General features: G+C 46.6%; 1 protein-coding gene across 1 annotated transcript in view; it reads right to left on the bottom strand.

The window, feature by feature from the left end:
- The window catches only part of SLC14A2 (solute carrier family 14 member 2), a 506,674-nt gene that overhangs the window by 87,110 nt on the left and 393,688 nt on the right, over nucleotides 1-25,876 (bottom strand). The window lies entirely within an intron of this gene.

Below are 25,876 nucleotides of genomic sequence, written 5' to 3'. Positions count from 1 at the left end.
ATTTCTCATGGAGGGGAACTGAGATCTCTTGCCAACAACCAGCATCAGCTCACCAGCTAAGTCACCTTGAGAGTGGGTCCTCCAGCCCTGGCCAAGCCTTCAGATGAGCCTTGCTGACATCCTGACTGCTGTCTTATTAGAGACCTTAAGTCAGAGTGACACAGTTGTGCTGTTCCTGGATTCCTGGATAAGACATTCTGAGAATAATAAAAGTTTATTGTTGTTTTAAGCTGCTAAGTTTTGGGGAATCTGTTCCACATCAGTAGATAATGAATACATCAGCCATTTATACCTATTCAAGGATCTGATTAGCCAGTCTATTAGCAGGAATATAGAAAGGCATATTTTTTAATGGAGGAAAAGGTTCTTGGGGAGAAGGAAGGAACCAATATTTATTGAATACCTACAACGTGGTAGGTATTGTTAACCTATGTGATCTTATTTAACCTTCATATCAACCCTGTAGAATTGTGCAGAGGGTACTTGCTTACCAGCTTGGAGGTAGTCTGCTGCAAAAATGTAATGACAGGACCTATAAAAAAGATCCGTTTGCCTCACACTTTTGCAGGAAATTTGTTTCCTATCAATTGAGCCTCACGGGGCAGAAATTTTTTCTGGGAAAAAATATTGACTGGGAGTCAGCTGTGAAATACAATCAACCCACTAATTGAGAAATGTATATATCCAGCCCTGTGGCTCATTCTGTAGGGACATACCTGAGAAGTACTAACCAATATTACCTTCAGGGAGGCAGAGACAACACTTAAGTCCAGGAGTAGAATCAGAAAGCAAAATGAGAAAGTACTGACACAGTTAAAGTGCTCATTATTTGATTATTTGGCTTTCCTTAACAAGAGCCTCTCATTTGTAAGGTTGTACCCATGAAGAACATGAAATATATGATTTCTGTTCTCTGGGAACTAAGGGATGGTTAGATATGTGAAAATGATGTAGGTTGCATTATTTGGAAAACTCCCATGGTGGGGTGGAACCTGTAGCTTGGCTTGCCCAGTCTTCCTTCTAGGGTACCTTACTTTACCCAATAGCCTGAAAAGCTAAAATCAAAAATTTCAGCTTCCCTTGCAGCTAGGCTCTAGAAGAAAACCAGGTTTTTTTTTCAATTAGAGATATTTAGGAAAAATTTTGGAGAAGGCAATGGCACCTCACTGCAGTACTCTTGCCTGGAAAATCCCATGGACAGAGGAGCCTGGTAGGCTGCAGTCCATGGGGTCGCTAAGAGTCGGGCACGACTGAGTGACTTCACTTTCACTTTTCACTTTCATGCATTGGAGAAGGAAATGGCAACCCACTCCAGTGTTCTTGTCTGGAGAATCCCAGGGACGGGGGAGCCTGGTGGGTTGCCATCTATGGGGTCACACAGAGTCGGACATGACTGAAGCGACTTAGCAACTTAGCAGCAGGAAAAATTTAGAAGGTAGGAGTGTAGCAGTCTTTAACTGTTTTCTGATGAAAGTTAGGTCATGAACATACGATGTTTTCTGCCACTCAGGGGGTTCAGCCACCAGCTTTGTGGGGTTTGAGAAGCAGTAGGTGTAGGTGTAGTGACTGTGATTCTGGCATCCTGATTTTTGGAATACAGTGGTGGGTTCTTGAATTCAAGTTTCAGTGGTGGTCTCAGAGGTAAATCAGTTTTGTAGTGTCCAGGAGTAATTTCTGGCCCAACCTAGAGAGCTTCCTCCTACAACTCTGCCTCAAATTTTGTAAGCCCTAAATAAATACATATGTTAAATCCCTTTTTGCTTACAATGACTATAGGGTTTTCTGTTTCATGTAGTGAACCCTGACTGATAAATACTGTAAGAAAAAACTCAGTGTTCAGAGTTAGAGCAGGGGATATAAGGGAAGGGGAAATAAGAAAGGAATTTTTGGAAGAGGTAACTTTTTTAGCATAAAGAAATAAGAATTTCAGACAGGCCAGAGGAGAGATGAGGGCGCCCGGGTGGAAGTGAGTAAAAGAGCCCATTTCTCCTTCTCCCAAGCTCGTACCTATCACTTTCCACCCTTCAGCAGGGTGGGTTATGTTTTTCAGTAAGGCCTAGGTTTGAATGGGAGAAGGAAATGGCAATCCACTCCAGTGTTCTTGCCTGGAGAAGCCTGTGGACGGAGGAGGCTGGAGGGCTGCTGTCCATGGGGTCACACAGAGTCGGAAGCGACTTAGCAGCTGCAGCAGCAGGTTTGAATGAACAGTTTCTTGGAGTTTCTGTTTGCTATCACTGGAAAGTGTGTTGTTTCAATATAGGATTTAATTCCCAGAACACAGACTCTCATGGAGCCCCCTCATGGATCCTGTAAAGACAAGTACATCTGGAGAAGGTAGTGCTTTTCCTTTCCTGCTGCCTTCCTTCATCACCCCCCTGGAAACTGCGGGCTGCTGTCCGGGCTCAGCTCCCGATCACCAGCTTCCCCCAGGGAGGATAAAACGGAGGGACCAGGTGTTCTCTGACATGGCAAATCAGAAGAAAAATCACTGTACTGGGAGCGAGGAGACCTGGGATCTAAATTTAGCTCTGCTGCCTACTGGATGTTTAACCTTGGGCAGGTTTAATTAATAACCAGATCTTTACTATCTTGTGAATCTGCCCACTTCATTCCATTTAAAAGGCTGCAACCTTATCACTTCTCCTGTTACACCTCCTGATATCTGTGCATGCTCCTCGATCCATTCTCCTAGATTCATCCAGCATAATCTTGTAAGAATGTAAATAGGGTCATATCCTCTTCTGACTCTTCAATGCTTCCCAGTGCCCCCAAGTTGCCAAAACTCCTGGGCAGGACCTTAAGTCTGATTTGGTCTCAGTGACCCTCTTTACCCTTCTCTCCAGAAAAGGCTGTATTTTAAGATGAACTAGAGCCAGTGGTTCCTAAACGGGGTTATTCATATGGAGGGGTACATAAGACAGTCCACTGGGATGTGGCTAGAGAATACTAGAACTTCTATGTGTTTTTTTTTAAGGATTTACACAAAATGGACAGTTAATTAATGACACCTGCACAGAGACTTCAGTTTATAAAGAAAGATTGAATAAGATAAGCCCACATAAATTCCAAGAAAGGGATGGGACTATTGTTTCCTCAGTTCTGATTATAAACTCATTATCAGCCACATTAGGAAGTAAAGGCAATAGCAACCTAATTAGCCAAGATGAGAATTAGGCCAAAAAAGGGTCAAAATTATGAAGTTGACTTTATAAAGGATTTACATTCACTGTCATTAAAAATGACCCTCACCTAAGTGTGTATGGTGCCTTGGCATATTGGCTGCTATAAGTGAATGAATATAAATTATAATTAAACAACCATATTGGAGTGCCTGCTCAAAAATATTTTCTGGTATAATTGCATAGTAAAGAAATTCAGAGACCACTGAGTTACACATAGACTTAGGTCTAGATGCTCTAAGAATCTGCCCTAGATCCAATAAATGAACTCTGGCTTAATGAAATAATGTGAACTTCTTGGTTATTGGTGATTTTATTGCATTTATAAAGTGGAGTTGTTACTGTGCAGTATATTCTCAGTGTATGCTAAAAAAGTAGACTTGAAAATTTGGAATATTTTATCTGCGAAATCATTTGATCTGGATATTGTCTGATGCTCAAATTTAAAAAAAGGTAGATATTATGTACCATTCAAAATCATGTCCCTGATAGGATGGGTTACTGTACCCTGCCCGCTGTGATGGTGGATTGCTTCCTGACATTAGGACCAATTGGATCTCACACACCTGTCCATCATTTAGAACCCAGCAAGCAATGCCCTTTTTGAACCACAGCCATTGTTGAAGTAATTTGTTTACCCCAGCCATCAGAAAACAGTCAATAAACTGCAGGGACTGACAAAGTGGCACTGTATAGGCCGCACAGGAAAATTGGAAAAGTGAATTGTAGGTGGTATGTGACCAGCAATAAATAATCAGCTTATTCCCATTGCAGCAATGTCTATGACCAGGAGAAAAATCTGACTAGTGGAAAATTTGAATCAGACCAAAGTGGGTCATTTAATTCTGTATGAATATCTTTGAGAGTGAATACTCTCTGATTCTCTAAGCAAGATGTCTCTCTACAATACCTGGTTTTGTTAAAACCATGTCTGCTGACACCTGGACTCTGAAATTACAGTTGGCTCTCCATACCGTGGCATCTGCATCCACAGATACAGAGAGCAGACTGTACTATGCCATTCTACAAGGACTTGAGCATCTGCAGATTTTGGTATACACTGGGGTCCAAAAACCAATCCCCTGCTTGTATGGAGGGACCACTGTATATCATTAGTAATTTACTCTTCTGAGCTAAACATAGACCTCTTTGGGTACCTTCTGTTGAAAAACAGGCAGCTTTGGAAAGAGCACAGTGAGCCAAACATCCCTCAGTGTGACTTGGTCTAGTAAATGGTTCCCCCTCTGGGGACAGCTCTCAGACAGTATTAGAGCCCCGAGGATCCTGGGACGGGATCTAGGAGGAGGTGGGGAGCTGCTAGGGAGGGAGGGGAGTAAAGGCAGAGAAGCAGAGTGCCAAAGGCCAGCTTTAAAGGTTTTGTTTGTAACCAAGAAAGAACCTGATTTTAACCCTTTAGTATTCTTGCCTGGAGAATTCCATGGATAGGCGAGGCAGGTGGGCTACAGTCCATGGGATCACCAAGAGTTGGACGCGACTGAGCGACTAACGCTTTTACTTTTCACTTTTTCAGGTCAAAAATTGACTATTTTCCACACTGAGTTTATCATGATCCTCTGGACTTGGGTAGGAGTCACATCTTTCAGAATTAACTCAGTGTGATAGAACATGCAAGGAGGCCCAGTAAATTCCAACTTCCAGTTTTCAGTGCACTTACCATTGGCTTGTTTGTTGATGGGCAATCCAGGCACATTCAGACTCGAGGCAATCACCCCATTTTCTTATCAATTATGGACAAATGAGAGACAGGAAGGGGAGTTTCTAGGGAGAATGGAAAAATGGTCTTCAACACAAAAGTGTTGTGTGATTAGGGGTTATCTGTCGAACCTCTTGCAGGATCCCATTTCTCATCGTTATTGTGGATGATTGAGCATGATATTGTGGCCATTCTGATGGCATCTTTCAGAAGATTTCATTTCTGATGTTCACTTGCCTGCTTGTTCAGCAAGCTGACATATCTGTTCAATACTGCACCCCCTCCCCGCAACACACACAACTGATGGATTTTAGTAGATGTAGTAGATTAGTAGTGAAAAAAATCAAAGAAGTTTGACAAAAATGTCCTCTTTTGATAGAATTTATTAGTCATTTGCTGACTAAATCGATCAGCTATTTTTATCTTGATTTTTCTTGTTTTTGTTTTTAGACATAACAAGTTCAGCTAACTAAAAAGACCAGGTGTCTAATCGACTTGGCTGGTTGTGCTGACAGTTATTTGATATGACATCAATTGACTCAACTGACGGGAATTTGAATGAGTTCAGTCAAAATGTTTGAATCCATCAGCGGGGAGTGTCAACCGATTTTTGCTCTGGAGAAAGCACTCAGAGTCTGCCTTTTACAAGGAGGAAGTACAGGCTGTTTGGCCTCAAGAAACAAAAAATCAAGAGGAGAACTCTTTGAAAGACCCTGAGTGATTTTTTTTTTTATGTCTTCTGATCTCTGTAAGGACCTGAGTTTCTCCAGGGAACAGAAATCTATGTGCCCCATTAGAGTTCCATGTTTTAAGTCTCTGGGGAGGCTGGTGGCAGCAGAAATGAATCTCCAGGGTTGATGCTTTCTATGTTACAGCAGAGACCTCACACTAACTCTGTCCTTAGGGTGTCCAGAGCCAGACTGTGGAGAAGCCACATCTACTGCTAAAATGTGTGTTCAGTTTCCATGATCTGTGCTCCTCAGCCTGCCTCAAACTTCTTTTTCCACCCTCCTACTTCCTTCATCAGTGTCTAATGCCCTCATGCTGTCCCTCTCTAGGGCAAATAATAGCCTCTAATACCCCTCAGGAAAGAAAGAAAGTGAAGTCACTGTCATGTCCGACTCTTTGTGACCCTATGGACAGTAGCCTGTACCAGGCTCCTCCATCTGTGAGATTTTCTAGGCAAGAGTACTGGAGTGGCTTGCCATTTCCTTCTCCAGGGAATCTTCCTGACCCAAGGATCGAACCCAGGTCTCCTGCATTGTAGACAGACGCTTTATCGTCTGAGCCACCAGGGAAGTCCATACCCCTCATGAAGGAGTGGCAAATCATTCCGGTCACTAACCCTCCCTGAGACAGATTACATTCCCTTCAGAGACTGGCACTTCAGTAGGACTGTGAGCCAGGCCTGTGCCAAGCACTTCACATGTGCTGCCTTGTTTCACGGTACCAACAACCCCTGACTGTCACAGGCCTCATCTACAGCTTTGCAAAGTTTGTGAATTAAACGTCCTTGGCTGAAGTTTGGAGCTGAAGTCCTGGCAATTTTCTGGATGTGTTTGGCTTGCTCTAGGCAGTGAACTGACACTCCTGGAACAGGCCCCCGGATCCCAGAATGACAGAGACCCTTGGGCATCTTGTACGGCCACGCACCCCCTCACCTAGAAAGAGTTGCTGCAGTGGCCAATGATAAAGCTCTGACGGTTCAGATCCTTCAGACAGCCCTGCCAAAGTAGCAGCTTCTTTGATAAGACCAAAGGAAATGCACCCCGACCGTGTCTGAGGAAGCACATGTCACACACTTTAGTTCAGCAGGAAAGACTCAAGAGCTTGAGGGTCACCAAGGCTGTGTCTCATTGAATTGAGACAGCCTGGACCCTCTGCTGCAGTGCTGCAATTTTTGCACCTGGACAAATGTCTCCTTGAGCAACAAAATGCAAAGAAACTATATGGGACTAAAAATAACTGCATGCTTGTGCAGTTGGGGCAAATTCTGGGCCAAAAGATACAAAAAAGACCAAAAAAACAAACCCTTCACTTCCGAAGAGCTGGGAGCAAAAATTGGGTGTCAGGAACAAAACCAGGTACTAAGCACACCCCCTGCACCATATACCACAAAGGGGTGGGCAAACCACTGAAGCCACCCTTGTAGCCCAACACGTGGACACACCCTTACCTTCACCCCATATAAAGAAGAGGTTTGCCCACTCCCTTGGGAAGCCCACAAACAAGGGAACCTGTTACTTGCTCTTGCTCCCTGTTGCTGCAGCAGGGGCCCAAATGAAGCCTTTCCTGTATTTCTTGTGTGACCTCTAGTCAATTTCTATTGATTGAGGAAGGCCAAAAACCCTGGCTGATATCAATATTACAGATTTGGTGTTTGTTCCCCAAGCAGTGCTTACTAATGGGTCAGTCTGATCAATGCATTTGAGGGAAAATATCATGCAGACTCTTCCTCCAATGGTATTCATTCAGCAAACATCTGCTCAGTGGCATAGATGTCAGCTGGGCTGGGGGCATCCTCTGGATCACTAGCCCATCATACTAAGTACAGAAGAAAACTCTGCTGGAATTAGCCGATGGGATCAAAGCATTTGTGCCCAGACTCAGAAAACATTACTAAAGTGATCTGAGTGGTGAATTGGTCCAACCTTGTCCCTTTCTGTGTGGCCACTGAGCAGTTCAAAGCATTACAAAATTTGCACACTGTCCTCTCCGGAGATTCAAGGTTGGGGTCAGTTGCCTGGCAAGGGGTTGGGGAAAGTCCCGTAAAGGAGGCGATGGTTCTGGTCAGTTTCTCTCGCCTGTCTTCTCTATTTTAGATGACCCCGGTGCTTGTATACAATGGACTTTGATGACTCTGTGTTTTTTCCCACAACACCTGCATGTGGCCGGTTAGGCTGACAGAGACTAAGGGTCTGTCCGTTGTCACACAGCCAGTGAGTGCCTGTTTCTGTACGATGGTGTGTGTTGGGGTCTGCTCTCTCTTTTGCCTGTTCCATAAGATGACGTAGCAAGGTGCTGATACCCCTGGGCAGGACCAGCCAAATTTGTTGGAATAAAGGACAGCATAGTGATGAGGTGAAGAATGAGGCTCTGGAGCCAGATGACTGAGTTTGAGTCTCAGTGTTCACCCCCTCTTCCCAGCATCATGACTTTGGCCATGAGTTCTCTCATGTGCAAAATGAAGGTTGTGGTTAATATTGGCCCAGAGTCAGCTTCATGGGCACACGACCAATGCGAGGGTATGTGCTTTTGAGCTTAAGAGGGCCTGGGCTTGAGGTTTGATGCTCTATAATTGCCATCTTGAAACTCTTCATAACTCACATACCTTAAGTTATTAAAAATCTTAAATTTGTGCTTTGTGAGTGAAGTCTGATAGGAGAGTGGGTCACGAGGTGGGGAGGCTTGGATCCTCAGCTCACACTCGGTGCTACCTCCCGCTGCCTCCCCTGGTCTCTCCTCACTGCTCCCCTGTCTCTGGGTGCCCATGGCCCTGCCTAGCTTCTCCCTCTTTGCCCTGCATCTGGGGACGGCTGCTGCCTTCTCTGCACAGGTGTGTCTAGGTGCCCAGGTCCAGGGGAGGGAGGTCAGAGCTGGATGATGCCCCCGAGGCATCTTGGCCAAGTGAATCCTGGCCCAGAGGTGGCCATTTCCTTGAGGGGTCATTGTTCACAAAAGGCTGGGGTCAAGAGCTTGGTTCAACTCTGGGGTAGGTATGTGCATCTGAGGGTTGGGGGATGGGAATCTGGTAGCCAGTGGGCCTTTATTTGTGTGCTGAGTGGCAGGGTGCAACCCCTGGTGTCTGGGAGAGTCTGCATTCACCTGGCTGGTGCAACATTATAGTATCAGATAAAAACACCATGACAGGCCAAGAAGGTGAGACAGCGAGAAAACTCCAAGGAAGAGCGGAAAAACTTTTATGTTTGAGTAACTTTCATTTTAGATTTCTCTCACTTTTTGGGCAAGAGCCCCATAGTTTCATTTTGTACGAAGCCCCACAGGCTCTGTATCTGACCCTGCATAGCCTTGGGGCTGTGGGGAGGGTTTCGGATGAGCAAGCACCTGAAAGCTGGGCCAGTGGGGGCCAGTGGGGGCCAGTGGGGGCGTGCTCAGTGAGAATCTTGTCCATTTCCAGCTGGAGGTGCTGACCAACGCTCAGGTTCTGCTCCTTTGGAGCAGCAGGGCTGCAGTCAAGTTCCCCAGAGGCGACCCTCCACCCATCGAGCTCACAACAAAATAGAGAACGATCTGATCTCTTCCGAACTCAGGACATGCTTCTTTAAATCGGGCCAGGTATTGACAGGTAACTAGCTATGTTTGCAACAGACAGGGCAGGTCAGGGCCAGGGCTGTGGCAGGCATCTCACTGAATCCAATTGGAAGGAGAGCAAGGGGATCGTCATATGGTCACATCCACTGCGATTCAGCTCATTTCCATCATGATAATGAATTCAAGAACAAGCTTTTGAAATGAACTCTCGATCAGAAGGGAGGCGGTAATTGCACTGGTTATTAGCGATTACTCCTGGATGGGGGTTAGGGGTGTGAGCACTAGAATTAAATGAATTTCCTTTGAAAGTTCTGCTGTGCAAAGTAAGAGATATAAATGCTACATTATGTGTTTAAAATACCTCCAGGGTTTGGTTTATAGACTTGTTTATATTTATATATTTATTTGAATGTTTATGGCTTTCTCTGTGTCATTTTCACATTGGTATCTCCATACTCATTATGGTTTTATGACTGCTTTTTGGAAATCAGTGGCTGAACACACAAGCACATGATTTGATGAGAGGAGATCCAGAAAACAAAAACAAGTTTAATATTGTAGTTGAGGGGAAGAGCCCTTCCTTGGGGTCAGAAAGTTAAAAATGAAGCTCGAGGTCTATGCACATTAGTTAGAATCTTGGAAAGTTACTGCTTAGTAGGCAGCTGTCCATGCTCAGTCACTTCAGTTGTGTCCAACTCTTTGCAGCCTTATGGACCATTGCAACCCTACGGAGCCCACCAGGCTCCTCTGTTCATGAGCTTTATCAGGCAAGAATACTGGATTGGGTTGCCATGCCCTCCTTCAAGGGGCCTTCCCTACTCAGGGATCAAACCCAAGTCTTCTGCCTTACAGGTGGATTCTTTACTGCTGAGCCACTGAGGAAGCCCAGTAGATAGCCTAGAGATAGTAAAATTCCAGCCCTCCAAAAGGTGGGGAGACAGAGGCCTTGAGAGGTTGAGGGACTGATCAGGGCTCTTGAAGCTCATTGTCCAGAAATCAGGATGAAGGCCTGGCTCTTCTGATGTCCAGAGCTCCTCCAGACCCACCCTCCTTCCCTTCCTGTACACAGAGTGACTTTCCCATTGGGCATAGCAGGCACAGCCCACAATACTTTTAAGGGTCCACAAAAATGCTTTAGTTTCTTTAAAAATCATAAGTAAAAATGCATATAATTCAGCCAGGATTATATTTATCTCAGTACCAGTTCAGTTCAGTTCAGTTGCTCATCTCGGTACCAACGCAGTCATAAAATACAATTTTTAATTTTTTTTATGGAAGAAGGGACTTATGAAAGTCAAGTGCCTAGGGCCCCCCACAAGTCATCATTTTGCCCTGCTGATACAAACCAAACAAGACAGCCATAGGAGAAATTCAGGGTGGGGGACCCAGTCTTCCACATTGGCTCCTCCTCATGGTGATGAGGCTCTGCTCCCTCCCCATCATGCTCTTTTTAAGTAAGCCCTTTTGTCTCAAATGTCTTTTTGCCTCTGTGCAGAAAGGTCATTTCAAACAGGGAAGAGAGGCTCTGAATTACACATTAGGATGGGCAACGAGTGATAGAAATAAGCTACGTGGGCAAATCTACATGCGTGCGCCGTCAGTTGCTCAGCCATGTCTGACTCTTTGTGACTCCCATGGATTGTAACCTGCCAGGCTCCTCTGTCCGTGGAATTCTCCAGGTGAGAATACCGGAGCGGGTTGCCATTTCCTGGGCTTCCCAGGTGGCGCTAGCGTTAAGGAACCCACCTGCCAATGGAGGAGGCATAAGGGGTGCAGGTTCTATCCCTGGGAAGGGAAGATCCCTTGGAGGAGGGCATGGCAACCCACTCCAGTATTCTTGTCTGGAGAATCCCATGGACAGAGGAGCCTGGTGTGTTACAGTCCATAGGGTCGCAAAGAGTTGGATGTGACTGAAGTGACTCAGCACATACGCACGCCATTTGCTACTCCATCTTCCTGATCCAGGGATGGAACCCACATCTCTTGTGTCTCCTGCACTGGCAGGTGGATTCTTTACTACTCCGCCAGCTGGAAAGCCTGGGCAAATCCACACTGAGCAGCAAACCTCTGCTGATTCAGTTCTGACCAGAAGACGCTTGAAGGTCTCTATGGTATGTTTGAGTCACAGCTGCTGTGTGAATGCATGGGTGCCCATATATAGAAGATTCCATGTAGTAAAATGCAAGGTGTGTTGCATATCTTTGGGTGGGTGTGCATTGGGTGGCCTGCACCTCCTCAAACCTGACCAACCTCCAAGGTTCTCCCGTCTCAGTAAGATAGACAGTCACTCACAGCAGTAGACTGAGTCTTTAAGTCACCCCTAAATTAATGTTTTGAAACCTCACCCACAATGTGATGGAATTGAGAGGTGGGCCTTTGGGAGGTGATTGGGCCTCAAGGATGGAGCCCTCATGTATGGGACTAGTGCCCTTATGAAAGAGGCCTCAGAGGGTTCCCTAGTCCCTTCTTCCATATGAGGACACAGTGCAACAACTCTCTAGGAATCAGGAAGCCAGGTCTCACCACATCTCAAATCTACTGGCTCCTTCATCTTTGACTTTTAATGACCAAAACTGTGAGGAATAGGGGCTTTCCTGGTACCTCAGATGGTGAAGTGTCTGCCTGCAATGTGGGAGACCTGGGTTTGATCGCTGGGTCAGGAAGATCCCCTGGAGAAGGAAATGGCAACCCACTCCAGTACTCTTGTCTGGAAAATTCCATGAGGAGCCTGGTAGGCTACAGTCCATGGGATCTCAAAGAGTTGGACATGACTGAGCAACATCACTGGTGAGGAATAGGTGTTTGTTGATTATAGGCCATCCAGTCTATGGCATTTTTTTATGGTGGCCCAAACAGACTGGGCTCAGAGGGACTCAGGTCCCACATTCTCTCATACTCCACACCCAGATGGACCATTATTCCTATTAGCGTCTCCTAAAAATCACATGTGCAATCAGCTTTTCTCATCACCTCTTTGCTAGGTGGCCAAGCCTAGGGCATCATCACGTCCCTCCTGTGTTATGTGAACAGCCATCTGACCAGGACCTGTGTCTTTGCCTTCTACTTCAGTCCAGCCTGAGTCAGTCCAGTCAGTGGTCCTTCGGATATGTAGCTGGAAACCTACTCTTGCTCAAAATCCCCTGGGGACTGATCAGCTCACTCAGATATAAGTCAGAGGTGTTCTACCCACTTGGCTTCTAGGACTTGGACTCTGGCTACTTCTCTGACATCATCTTCTTCCTGTTGCGTCCTTCTTTGTCTCGAACATGTCAAACTCACGCCTACTCCAGGACACTTGCATGTACCGTTCCCTCTGCTTAGAATACCCTCCCCTGGTTAGCCATGGCTCCTCAGAGATGCATCCTCCAGCCCCCTCTTTACTATAGCAGCCCCAGCAAAACTTTCCTCCACACGCTCACCACCACCCACCACTCTAGTAAGCTTCATTTTTTTTTTTTTTTTTTTTTGCTGTTTGTCCCTCCCGCTGGGATGAAGTACTCCCCTCCCTAGGGAGGAACCATGTCTTTCTCATTATTGTATCTCTAGACTTATAAGAAATCACATTTCAAATAATACTTGTTGAATGAACGGAGCAAAGATTGGGCCTGCAAAGTAATTTACTCTGTGAAAATGCCTGAACACCTGCTTGTATGGGCAGGTTTTCTATTTTTCATCCCAGATTTTGAACCAGGAATTTTGCTGATTTTCCTGGTCTCAAGGGTGCCCCTGCCTAGTTCATCCCTCACTCTTTTCAAATGCTGGGTAGCTGGCTTCCCTGCCCATCCTCTGTGGAGAGCACTTCTAAAATATAACTAGAGCCCGTACCTCCCCTGTGAGAACCCTGCCAAGGCTCCTGGCAGCCTCCAAGGGAATGGCGCGTCAGACCAGCATCCAGCCCCTTGCCCACCACACCCATCTCACCCTCTTGGCTGCAGCCCTCCTGTACTTTTTCAGTTCCTGAAACTGGCCCCAGCTTCAGGCCATAACTTTTTTACGCCATAAATTATCATGACACTATTATTGCTCAAAACAGTTCTTAAATTGACAGGGAAGGGAGAGGGAAAAGAAAAATATCATTTCCCCACCCCAATAAATTTCAGATGGAACTATGGGAAGAGGAAGAAAGTGAGGAGCGCTGCTAGACGAGCTGATGGTGAAACAGAGGGGCGCTGGGTAATTTTACTGGCAAACATCTTGTTCACTAATTCAGCCGATATTGATGAAACACACTTTGTGAGCCAGACAGACGCTGGGGCCTGTGCTGGGTTGGGGCTGGGGGCAGAGGTGAGATGCTCATTGGATTGTGGAGGGGCAGATGGCAGGTAGGGAGTCATGCCACAGAGAGAGGAGTGCCCGGTGCAGGGAAGCAGAGGTGCTGAGGGAGTCTAGACAAGGGGCTTCCCACACCCGAGAACGGTGTGCTCTGAGCTAGTCTTCAATGGGGAGGAAGAGGTGGTAAGGCAAAGACATGGGCGATGGTCAGAGGGCAGCATAGGTTTCATCAGGATTGAGGGCTGAGTGGGTTCGGTCCAGAAACCATGAAAGCACAGGGTGGTCACAACAAAGATGGTCGGGTGGGCAGGGGAGAATTACAGGATCACCTGGAGCTGTGGGAGCTCTGAAGGGGTTTAGCACAGAAAGGGCTGGGCTTATACATAGCTTAGAAGTTCACTGAGGAACATGGACTTGGAGGCAAGGAGATGAGCCAAGAGACAGTTCAGCAACTCACTTGAGAAACGAGGCACAGAAAGAAGTCATTCAGGCAGCCACCTTGGAGATCTATTTGAGGTTCACGTGGGGTTGGTTGGCAGACAGCTTAAAGGCCATTCCTGGGGGACAGGGACACCAGGAGCTACTTGAGGAGGGGAGACTTCAGGAGGTGGTTGAGGGTCTGACCATAGAGGAGCTGGGCTGCCTGGCGAGGAGGGCAGGTGGCTGTGATGGTTAGTTTGGTGCATCGGCTTGTCTGGGCTCCAGTCCCCAGTTACTCAATCAAACACTTATCGGGTGTTGATGTGAAGGTGCTTTGTAGGTGCATTTAAAGTCCATAATCAGCTGATTATGTTGTTGTCATAATCTAATAATGACATAATATAAGTCATAATCAACTGACTTTAAGTATGATCCGGGTGGGCCTGATTCAAAAAGCCTTACAAGCTGAAGTTTTTCTCGGGAAAAAGAACCGTTACCTGTGGATAGCAGCTTCACTGCAGGCTTGAGAGTCCTGTGCAGATTTTGGACTTGCCAAGTAGCCCTCACAATCCCATAGCAATAAGCCAGTTCCTTGCAATAAGTCTGTCCCTATCTATCTATCTAAGCTCCCCCAGGTTCTATTTTTCTGGCTGACCCAACTGATAACAGCTATGAGGGAACCAAACCCAGCATCTTGCCTGGAGAAGACCTCTTGTTCCCCTGCAGTCTTGTCACTCCCTAGGGAAGGTGCCTCTGCCTCCTTCATCAGGAGCCCCATGGAGAAGCCAGTAGCAAAGATGAGTCCGTCTGGGGAAGGGGAGCACATCTCTATCCACCAATGTGTGTGCCAAAGTACATGTCCCTACAATGCAAGGACTGATTCTTGCCTCTCAGAGACCCAAATCAACCTAGCCCAGTGCATCTCACTTTATAAGTACTCCCTCTCTCTAGTTATGGAGAAGAAAATGGCAACCCACTCCAGTATTCTTGCCTGGAGAATCCCAGGGATGGGGGAGTCTTGTGGGCTGCCATCTATGGGGTCTCACAGAGTCCGACATGACTGAAGCAACTTAGCAGCAGCCCCAGCTCTCTCGTTAACTCTTGGGCAATTCTCTGTGGGTTTATCACATCATGGGAGAATCCGCATCCTTGCTATCTTTTCCATCACTTTTAATTCTCACAACTCTCTGTTCCCCTATAAGGGCTTGAAATATATCCACCAAGTTTCTAATGAAGATCCTGCTCTATCTGCATATGTATCAATTAACCAAACTCAATCTCAGGAATCCTGGGGGTGAGATCAATTTTGTTCCAGATAGCTGTGCCAATTTCGACTGCTTCCAGTAGTATTTCAAACTCACCGAGAGCGCTTGGCAAGCCAAACATTTCCACATGGTTTACCCACATTAATTAATTTAGCCTCATGCTGCCATGGAGGGATAGGAGAGGGAAACTGGGTGCACAGGTGGAGTTTAAGGGAGGGCTGATGGGGGAGGGTCCTTGTGAGCTGAGGAGGCCTCCTCCCCTCAACGCCCCTTCCCTTCTACCCAACCCCGCACCTCCACCCATGATGATGTGTGGCTTTCTTTTTCTTGGATGTAATCTACATGGCTCAGCAGGAGGGCTTCCATGAAGCACGAGCAACGTGGGCCCCATGATCCCATTTCTGCACTGTCTTAAGGGTTGTCAGGGTGGCAAAGATCTTCTTAATGCATCTGCTAGGGGCAGCGGGCTCAGTATGATGCTGGCTCCCAAGGACTGAGTCAGGCAACTTGAAAAATGATGATGCCTGCAATGCCACCTGAGTGTGTGGGAGGGAGAGGGAAGGGCTGGGAGGGAGAGAAGACGCTGGAGGCTGCCATTGAGCACTTAGGTCCATCCGGGAAACGCCTGAGAATCTTCTTAGTTCTCATCCTCATAGCAACACTGCTGGGTACTTACTACTATTTTCTTCTTGAAGAAGGGGAAACTGAGGCTTTGTTGTTAAAGCCTTAGCTGTTTTCTAGATGTCTCTCACATGGAGGGGCGAATCCAATTGCAAAGCTTCAAAGAGCCTGTGAACTTGGTGGAAAGTACCTGGTTTCTGGCATCAACATATGACTTCAGGTAATCACTCAATGCCTGTGTCCCTCAGTTTAGTTACTGGTTAATGGAAAGATAGCGTAGAATGGAAGAAAAACTGTGGGGTGTGAAGTCAGCCTACTTTACATTCTAGGACCTTCCATGCCATAGCTTTTTAAAACTCTATAAAATGGGAATATAAATAACCTACCTTATAGGGTTCCTGATTAACTGACATATTGCATATAAAGTACTTAGTGCAGGGTCAGCCACATTGTTAAATGCTAAATAAGTGAAGTATCACTAATTTTTCACGCGGACATTGTGGAGATCAGTTTTTAGCTCATTTTAAATTAGCTCCTGCTTTTTGTATAACATATGTTTGGTACTTCCACAGATATGCAAACACACTGAAAGGGTGTAAAGAATACTATTATTTTTATAATGCAAGGAAATAGCTTAAAAAGGTGGTTGAGGAAGTAGGTAAAATTATGGAAGGGATGGTTGAATACACGAGGTGATCAGATTTTGGAGTGATTAATGCAGAAAAGTTTCATGGAAGAATAAATGTCTGGGCAAGTTCTGGAAAGAGGAAAGGGTTATGTCTGGAAGAAAGGAGCATTTGTTTCTGGAGGGGTTAAAGGCTGACAGAGATGGGAGGACACTGACTGTGTGTGTGTGCATCTCTGTGTAGGTGTGTGTGTATGTGTGTGCATCTTTGCATAGAGAGTGTGTGTGTGTATGTGTGGATCTCTGTGTAGGTGTGTGTATATGTGTGCATCTCTGTATAGAGTGTGTGTGTGTATGTGTGGATCTCTGTGTAGGTGTGTGTGTGTGTGTGTGTGGCCTGGGGAAGGATGGCAGGTGGACGCCTGGAAGGAGCCTGTTCTGACAGGTGTGACCGCTGCCAAGGGCAGTGGAGTCAGGGTGGTGGTGAGCCATGAAATCCATGTGCAGGAGTCTCACTTTGGTAGCAAGACTTGGGCTATAGAATTCTTGGCTTGTTTCCTGGAGTTCCAGAATTTAGAACTAGAAGACATCTGGTTCAGCCTCCAGCCTATCAGGCTAGTAAATATTAACTCACATTTTTACAAGGAAGAGACTCATAAGGTGCCAAGAGTTATGAGGGGCCTGGTATCACAGACCCCACTCTCCCCGGTTCACCCATCTGTCCTGACTTCTTCTCTTGGCAGAAGTAATAACCCATCCAGGAGAGAGAAGAGAGGAGGAGGGGAGGAATGGTATGGCAAGCGGGCCCTTGCAATCCTCATGATAAAATGAGGACCGAAGAAAGCTAGGTGGGCCCGCCATGAAGCTGGTGCGGGAGACCCGAAGTACTGCTGTCCGATTGGAGGAGGACATGGGCTGTTTAAACGCTGCTTTCCCTTCACCCCAGGATCCCTTGAGTCTCATAGCTAATGCCCAACATTCTATGATATACCTTATATTTCAATCCCTCATTGCTATAGCACACCCCTAAAGCTCTGCATCATTGAGTCCTCTAGCCCAGTACCCTGCGCTGGAGTCTGTACCATGGTAGCAAATAATCTATGCCATCCTTCTGGCCCCACTGCCCTGACTGTTCTAAATCCTGTAGCCCTGCAGTCTATCCTACCAGCTTCCTCTGCTCTGGTATTCAAGGTCCTTCTTTAAATCACATTTTAAAAAAGTAAACAACACTGAGCATTCATCAGTTGAGGAGCTCCTGCAGGTGCTTTTTTCTTTTTTGTCTTCTCCATTGGTCAGTCATAGTTCCGGAGATTTTTTATTGAAGGAGCTTAGGGGCGACAGTCTGGCTGGGAAGGGGCGGTGTTAAAATCCTCAAGTAGCATGTGCAGAACAAGTCCAGCATTCTTCTTTAGGTCGAATACTAGAGAACAATAAAAATAGCAAACTTTTCTAAAACTTTTCTAAAACTCCTGTTGCCTAAGATTGAAGAAACGCCCGTGTGCTAAGTTGCTTCAGTCGTGTCCGACTCTTTGCTACCCTACCAGGATCCTCTGTCCGTAGGATTCTCCAGGCAACAATACTGGAGTGGGGATCTTCCTGATCCAGGGATTGAACCCACACCCTTTATGTCTCCTGCATTGCCAGGCAGATTCTTTACCACCAGGGCCACCTGGGAAGCCCTGAGGAAATGCCTAGTCTCTGTATTTAAGAACATTATTCTTAGGGCTTTATTGTTAGTAATAGGATTATTATTTGGACTGGCTGAGGGGGTGGTGTAGGAGATGATGGAGAAGCTAAATGCTACGCAGCGCCACCACACTGGCAGGGTGCCAAGCAGTTCTTCCGTATCCACCCTGTTTGGTAAGTCATCACTGCCCACACATGCTTATTGAGCACTTGAAATACGGCTAGTCCAAATTGAGGTATGTTGTAAATGTAAAATGTATACTGAGTCTCAAAGACTTTGTACATAAGAATGTGATATTTTTCATTAATAATTTTTAATGTTGATTACATGTTGAAATGATACTACTTTAGATATATTAGGCTAAATTAAAAATATGTTATTAAAATTAGTTAGAACTATTACTTTAAAAGATGTAATACACTAAAATTTTTAAAACATTTTCTTAGTAAAAAATTTTAAATGCTGTATGTGACACACTCATTGGAAAGACTGATGCTGAAGCTGAAGCTCCAATAGTTTGGCCCCCTGATGCAAAGAACTGACATTGGAAAAGACCCTGATGCTGGGAAAGACTGAAGGCAGGAGGGGAAGCAGACAACAGAGGATGAGATGGTTGGATGGCATCACTTACTCGAGGGACATGAGTTTGAGCAAGCTCCAGGAGTTGGTGATGGATGGGGAAGCCTGGCGTGCTGCAGTCCATGGGGTTGCAAAGAGTCAGACACGACTGAGAGACTGAACTGACTGAATGTGACACACATCAATGGCTCATGATTTGTTTTATGGAACAGTGCTGATTTAGAACCCTGGATCTTTTATCGTTTGATGATGCTGGTTCCAGAGGTACCCTTGGACTCTATCAGTTTGAAGAACAGATCTGGGAAGTATCTGATTTATTACCAACAGTCGCTTGAAGGAAGGAATAGCTTCACCTTATTGCCTCCCTACTCTGTGCCTGTGTGTTGCCCCAGGAATGACACTCACAGGGACGCTGACGACCACACAGGTTGAGATGTGGGGGCGCGAGGATCCAAGCCCAGCTCTGCTGGACCAGCCATCCACTGGGCCCCCTGCGCCTTACCAGGCCATGATGCTCTGTCTCCCTTTGTCAGAGAAAGCTGGATGGAGGAGGCCAGGGGTCAAGTGCTGCCCCCTTTCTGCTCTAAAATGCCTGTTTCTCTTGGCTGAGGGAGGCCTTCAGAGCTCTCAGGCACAATACTGCGCGTTTGGGCTGTAAAGCAGAGCCCTGGGGACTAGGTTCCACCTTCCAGTCTCTGGCCCAGGCTTGATGGCTGCGGGAATCAACCTCCTGCATCTGCTTCTCAAAATGTGGCGTGGGGTGGGGTGCCCAGGTTCACAGGGAGCTGTGTTTATGGCGTTCTGCCTCCAGATGGAAAGGAAACTGGTTCCATTTGATATCCTGATGTGTGGCGTAGGCGACAGGACATCAGAATATTTAGACATGCAGACAGTTGGCTGAGTTTTTGTTTACTGTACAGGCATTTAGAGACTCAGATTGAGATGAGAAGGAGAGGAAAGATTGAAAGAGTATCTGGTGTGATCCTCTCATTTTACATGTCAAATAAATGGAAGCAGAAATGCTAAAGGTCTGTCCAACCTCGCCAGCAAGAAGGTGGAAACTGCCACACTGGGCCAGTGTCCCTTGGCCAGCAGCTTCCTTTCAAGATGTGGGAGAGGCATTGGTGCTGACCGTTCCTGACCCCAGTGATTCCACATACTCAATCACCACCCCTGCCGGGGATGTAGAGACTCCGGAATCTGTTCCTGCAGGTCCCTGGCTGTTGCCAGCTACTGCAAAGATTTCAGTCAGAGGCTTCTCATGGCCCCAAAGACTCTGCACCTTCCCCAGGTGTCCCAGGGCCTGAGACTGGAAGCTTGGGAATCTGTTGGCTCTCCCGACAGGCACAGGCGGCAGGAGGACTAGTCTGGGTCACAGCTGTGAAGTCAGTGAAATGGCTTTGGCCCTCCCAGCTGCCTCCCGTGCGCATGCCTTTTGGGGGATGTCTCTGTTGGTGGAGGGAAGCAGTCAGGTGAATAGCCTGCAGCCTTACTGCTCAAGTGCCTCCATGGCCCAGCAGCAGCACCTGTGAGCCTGTTAGAACTGTGGACCCCCAGCTCCTCCACAAACATGCTGAAGAACCAGCATTTCAGCAAGACTGCTAGGGAATTTGTGTGCTCAGTACAGTTTGTGAAGCCCAGGCTTAGAATCTTAGTGACTTAATTCATTGCCGCACTCAGAGGGTACTTACATAACAAAAGGGTAAGGCGAGAGTGAACTGTTTGTTTCAAAAAGTATACCTCCACCTGTAGGTGAGAAGAGGGGAAGTAAAGACCTTAGTGTCATTGGTAATTAGGTCTGCCTTTTGTATGGGGAAGGTGGGGTGGGGTGGGGTGGGGAGGGTAGTGGGTCATTTGAGAGCTTAGGCTCTGGAGCCTGATTGCTGAGGTTCAAATACTGACTCAGTGACTATGTCAGCTAAGTGATCTTAGTCCCTAATGAGACCTTGGGCAATTTGCCCCAGTTTTCTCATCTGCAAAATGGGGATGATAGTATTACTATATCATCTATTCATTAGGAGGAAATGATTTAACTCTTGCAAGCCCTTAGAGCAGTACTTCAGCACACTGTACATGCTTGCTGTGCCGTGCTCAGTCACTTCAGTTGTATCCGACTCTGCAACTCCATGGACTACAGCCCACCAGGCTCCTTTGTCCATGGAATTTTCCAGGCAGGAATACTGGAGTGGGTTGCCACCTCCTACTCCAGGGGATCTTCCCAACCCAGGGATCGAACCCGTGTCTCCTGCATTGGCAGGAGGATTCTTACCAGTGAGCCACCTAGGAAGCCACCATACGTGCTTAATTAAAGTCAATTTTTATTCTGATCATTTCCACGCCTGAAGTCAATCCTGACAGCTGGGTCAGAGATGTTCTGCCCACAGAGTATGACATTCCTATTTTAGGGACAACTGCTTGGATGACAAGTGATCATGATGTTCTGTACCCTTCCATTCTACAGGTCTGGACTTCGGTCCCTGGGGTGCCAAGGCCTGAGGAAGAAGGGCCCCACTTGGCTTTCTGCAAGGCAAACTCCACACACACACACACACACACACACACACACACACATGTGAACTGCCATTGCCATGTCCTGGGGCAGTTTCCAGAAAACAAAACCAAGTCACCTCCAGGGAGTCCTCACCCTGTTTTGTTTGAAAATAAACATGTAATAGTTTATGATGTGAATTATAGTTCAATAGGAAATGAACTAAGAGTGTCCAATTCCTTTAGGATGGGTCATTTCGTAGCTGAGGGGAGTCTGGGCCTGTGAGTTCTTGCAAAAAACCATGTCAGCAGCTCTGATCGGAGGCAGAGAGAGCTGGGGCTCAAGGCAAACTTCTCTGCCTGGTCTGTGCTGGGAGGTGGAGAGAACTCAGGAGCCCTGGGGTTTTAATTTGCCAAACCTCAGGCAAATCCTTCTCTCTCCCTCTATCCTGGGCCCTTCAGCTGTAAAACAAGGGAATGGAACCTAACAGTATCCCCTGGTTTAGCTGAAGTTTCCTGTGCTCTAAAAAGTCATCTTGACAGCTCACTGGTGACAGTGGGGTGGTCAGCAACTTGACAGGTAGGGGAGTCAGGGTGACACCCCTCTCTGAGAGGAGTCAAACCTTTCCAAAGTTGGGTGCTGCTGGGGTCTGGAGGAGCTCCCACGACCTCCACACCCGCCAAGTGTGCAGCCTCTTTAGGATTCCCAGCACCGCTACGCTTTCCTCAACAGAGCCTCTGGGCCCCCACCCTGCCCCAGCCTTGCCACTTCCCCCTTCTTCAGCAAGTTAACCAAATTCTCTCTTCATGGACAGTTCAATGGAAAGTTAGTCTGAAACGACAGTATATCATATTTCATGAATTTAATAGGGTTTTCATGATTTTACAAAGTGCCTCCACCAGACACTCGCAGCTGGAGGCGGCTCAGCGGGAGGCTGAAGCCCTGCATCTGGGTTTTTCAACTCTTGCCAAAATCCATTGAATTTGATCCGGAATGACTATGAATCTTTGGAATGTACAGTCCCTTTTCTCTTGCCTTATCCAAATAAAAAGGGGGAGGGGGAGGGTGGTGCTGAGAAATATCCTAAGAGAATTCCATATGGAAACACTAAACGTGCATTATAAAGGATTTCCTATAAACAAAATCACGGTCAGAGATGTTGAACCCTCCCCATGTTTAAAACAAAGGGCTCTTGTGTGTGTGTTTGTGTGCACTTTCTAACATACACACGTATTCATGGGGTACCCTGGCCGTCCCCCGTTCTCCCTAGCTAACTCTCTTCTTTTCCATCTCCCCTGCCCCCAGACTAGCCCCAAACTCCTAACAAGAACAAACTTTAATCGTTCTGTGCAGTAAATCCCCTACAAATAAATATCCAGGGCAACTTCAAACGCGCTTAATTGGAAGCACATGGGAAGAACTCCCCAGTCCTGGCCAAGGCTGCAGGGCTGTAATTTAATGTTATGATCTGCCAGAAATATGCGCCATAATGAGCAGAGTTTGGGTTTCCTTTCTGTGTATCAGAAAACTGCAGGTTTGAGTTTTTTCACGTTCTTTTTTTCTCATTTGCTCTGCTTTTGTTCAGTCATCAAACTTCACATTTAACATCCCCCCATCAACCCCAAACGAAAAAAGACAACCGCAATCTAAACAAGCCTTCCTCTCCCTTTAACCTCTCCCCGCAACTCCCTTGCTTCAAACTGTGCATGACTGTTCTGTCTTTCCCTCTGCTGTAAAAGAATTATGGCTTAGGGTTTATGGGATTTAAAAAAAAATGTGTTCAATCACCAGGATGGGAGAAATGAGGCTAAACCACCTCTGGACCCTCTAATGGTTTTATCATAGAATTATAGCTGGAATGGGCTGGCAGGAACTTTGAGAGGTCGTGCAGTCCATCCCCCGGGCTCCACACTGCTTTATCTCCAGCACTGAGGTCCGTGGGTAGCCGCCTCTCCTCAGGGATCACCCAGAGAGGAGTTTGTGTAACACTCTCTGGAAACTGAGCCACATCCCTAAGCTTACAGTACAGGAAGTGTTTCACAGGTCCTATGAAAGTCACATGACCTAAGGCCATTTCTCTTCATCGCATCCTTAGGAAGTGGAAGACTTTTCCATGTCATTTTTGGGAAGACTTCATTTGGGAGAATGCCTCCAGCCAAGAGGGTAGGAGCAACTCCTAGGGGTTTCAAAGAGAGGAAACCCAATGTCAAGTTCCCTTTGCACAGAACTGCTGAATATCAGGCTTCAAAGGAAATTCAGGGGCCATCCAGTCCAAGTGTGCCTGAAGATCTGGGGTCTTCTTGGTGGTGCCCAGGCCCTTCTAGCAACTGGAAGCCCACTGTCCCCTCAGCCAGTTTCTTCTCCTTTGTGACAGTTCTCATGATCAGATAGCTGTCTCTCCTATTGAGCCCAGATTCATATTTTCTTTCTTTGCCTTTGCTGGGCTTCATTCTGTTCTCTGAAGCTACATGGAAGAATTCAAATTCCTCTGAATGACAGTCATATTCCTATCATATCATTATCATATTCATATCATGTCATTACCATATTCATATTATATTATTATCATATTTACATCATAACATATTCATCCCAACTTTTCCCTTTCCAAGAACTAAGAAAGGACCAACTCAGCTTTTTCAGTTACTCTGCCCCTCTCCCACCTCCCCAATTTAATATATAGTCTATACCACTCAGCAGAATCTCGGTCTTCGTTTATTCTACCTACAAAATCGGGGTAATTCTGTCATTTGTTCCTACTGCCTAGAATGGCTGTGAGGTTGCCTTGAGATGGAATATGGTTTCTGTTGCACTTTTCTTCAGCGCTAACACAGTTGGCGGTGAGAGTGAGCCGTTTTCTCCTCACCATTTTCAGTTGTCTTTCCTAGCTGTGTGGCTCTGGGCCAGCCGCTCTACCTCTCTGGGGGTTAGTTTCTTCCTCTGGAAAATCAAAGAGCTGGATTAAATGACTTCCAAGATTGCTTTTGGTTCAACAGGCTCACAAGGGCAGGTGTTGACACCAACTGAAGCCAACGCCCTAGAAGCTTTTACATCTTTGATCCTACTGCCTTCTGCTCATCTATCAACTGGTGAATTAATGAGGAGTACTAAACCAAGTTAAAGAAGATATGGCTCTTGTCTGCTGGGAACCTACCTTCTGGTTCATGAGACAAGAGATACACAGAGGACAGAACCAGAGGACAGGGCAAGACATCTTATAACCAGGTGGGTGCCAGAAAGAGTATCCTGGAAGGGGGTTCCCATTCCCAGGGCTGACACACTGGTAAAAGCAGCTGGTTGTGTGGTGGTATGCTACAGGCCCAGTGTTCTCAGTAACAGTTAAGGGCCTGTGTTTGTGAGTGTATAATTAAAAATAAAGCAGAATAAGAATATTTTTCTATACCATTACTCTCAGTCATGCACAATCTATGACAGGCTCTTAAAGCAGTAGATAAAGGGGCACAATTATAGCTGGCATTTAATCTCTACTGCTTTCCATAATCTGAACCGTGCCCCACCAATCCCTGCCTGGGGGCCCCACCCCTTACCTGGGAATCTGTGCTCTGTGGGAGCCCCTTTTATTTCACAGAGGATGGTAGCCAACGCTTGCTAACCACTGACACATGATTGAAGGACAGAGGGAAGAGACCTGTGGGTCTGAAGACAAAGCAAATCCTCAAAGGATGGACTCAAAGCTTGCGCCAGGCTGGGGTAGGGGTGGGAGTGCAGCCAGCCGGGGCCTGGTCCAAGCCCCCATCATGCCTTTGGATACTGCCATTTTGCTTCCTCTTGTTCCCTTACAGAATATGCTCCACGCGGCAGCCAGAAGAAACATTTGAAAACAAATTAGATCATGCTGCTTCTCTGCTCTGGATCTTTCAATCACTTTCCAAAGTACTGGGAACGATATCCTAACCCACGTTTATGCCTCTCAGGTTTATGAGAACCAGCTTCCCACTATCTTTCCTGCCTAACTTCCCGCCTCCTCTCCTTTTGTGCTCCGCTCCTTAACCACACAGCATTCTCCATTCTGCCTACGCCAGCCAGGCACACTCCTGCTTCAGGGCCTTTGCATAGGCCGTTCCCAGATACGTGACTCACTCCTTGTTTTCTCAAGGTCTTTACAAGGTAGCCTTCCCTGATCACTGCATCTAGGGCAGCATTCCCTGCCATTCTCTCCCTAACTCTCACATCACCTTTTTCCATAGTATTATTACTACCTAACAGCCTTCCAGGCTCCTCCGTCCATGGGATTTTCCAGGCAAGAGTACTGGAGTGGGGTGCCATTGCCTTCTCCACCTAATAGTGTACTATCATCATATTTGTCTATTGTCTCTCTCTGTCACAAGAGGGAAGGGAACTTTGTCTTGTTTGTGTCACTAGATGGGCCCTTTCATTCTAGTGCTAAGGGAAATGTCCAGAGAGGTAAAAGGACTAGTCCACAGCGTGTTTCTGAGGGACCCAAGAGAAGAGCTCAAGCCATCCAGTCTCCAACCTGTGCATCTCTTATTAAGGCCTGCTGATTTTGATCTGAATATTTCAGCATTTAACGTTTTCCAGAGCATTTCCCACAAACATCATTTTGTCCTATATGCAGAAACCTGCTGCCAGATTCTCAGTGTCAGCTTACAGAAGCGTAAAGCGAACTTCAGAGATGAAGGGATTTTCTGAAAGTCACAGGGAGCTAGGTCTGGAACCCAGGGCCCACAGCGTCCGCCGGCCAGGGCTTCAGAGCTGCAGAACTCGCCTTTCAA

Source organism: Bos taurus, chromosome 24 (assembly GCF_002263795.3).
Source record: "Bos taurus isolate L1 Dominette 01449 registration number 42190680 breed Hereford chromosome 24, ARS-UCD2.0, whole genome shotgun sequence".
Lineage (NCBI taxonomy): Eukaryota > Metazoa > Chordata > Mammalia > Artiodactyla > Bovidae > Bos > Bos taurus.
This window is presented reverse-complemented; position numbering and strand designations above follow the sequence as displayed.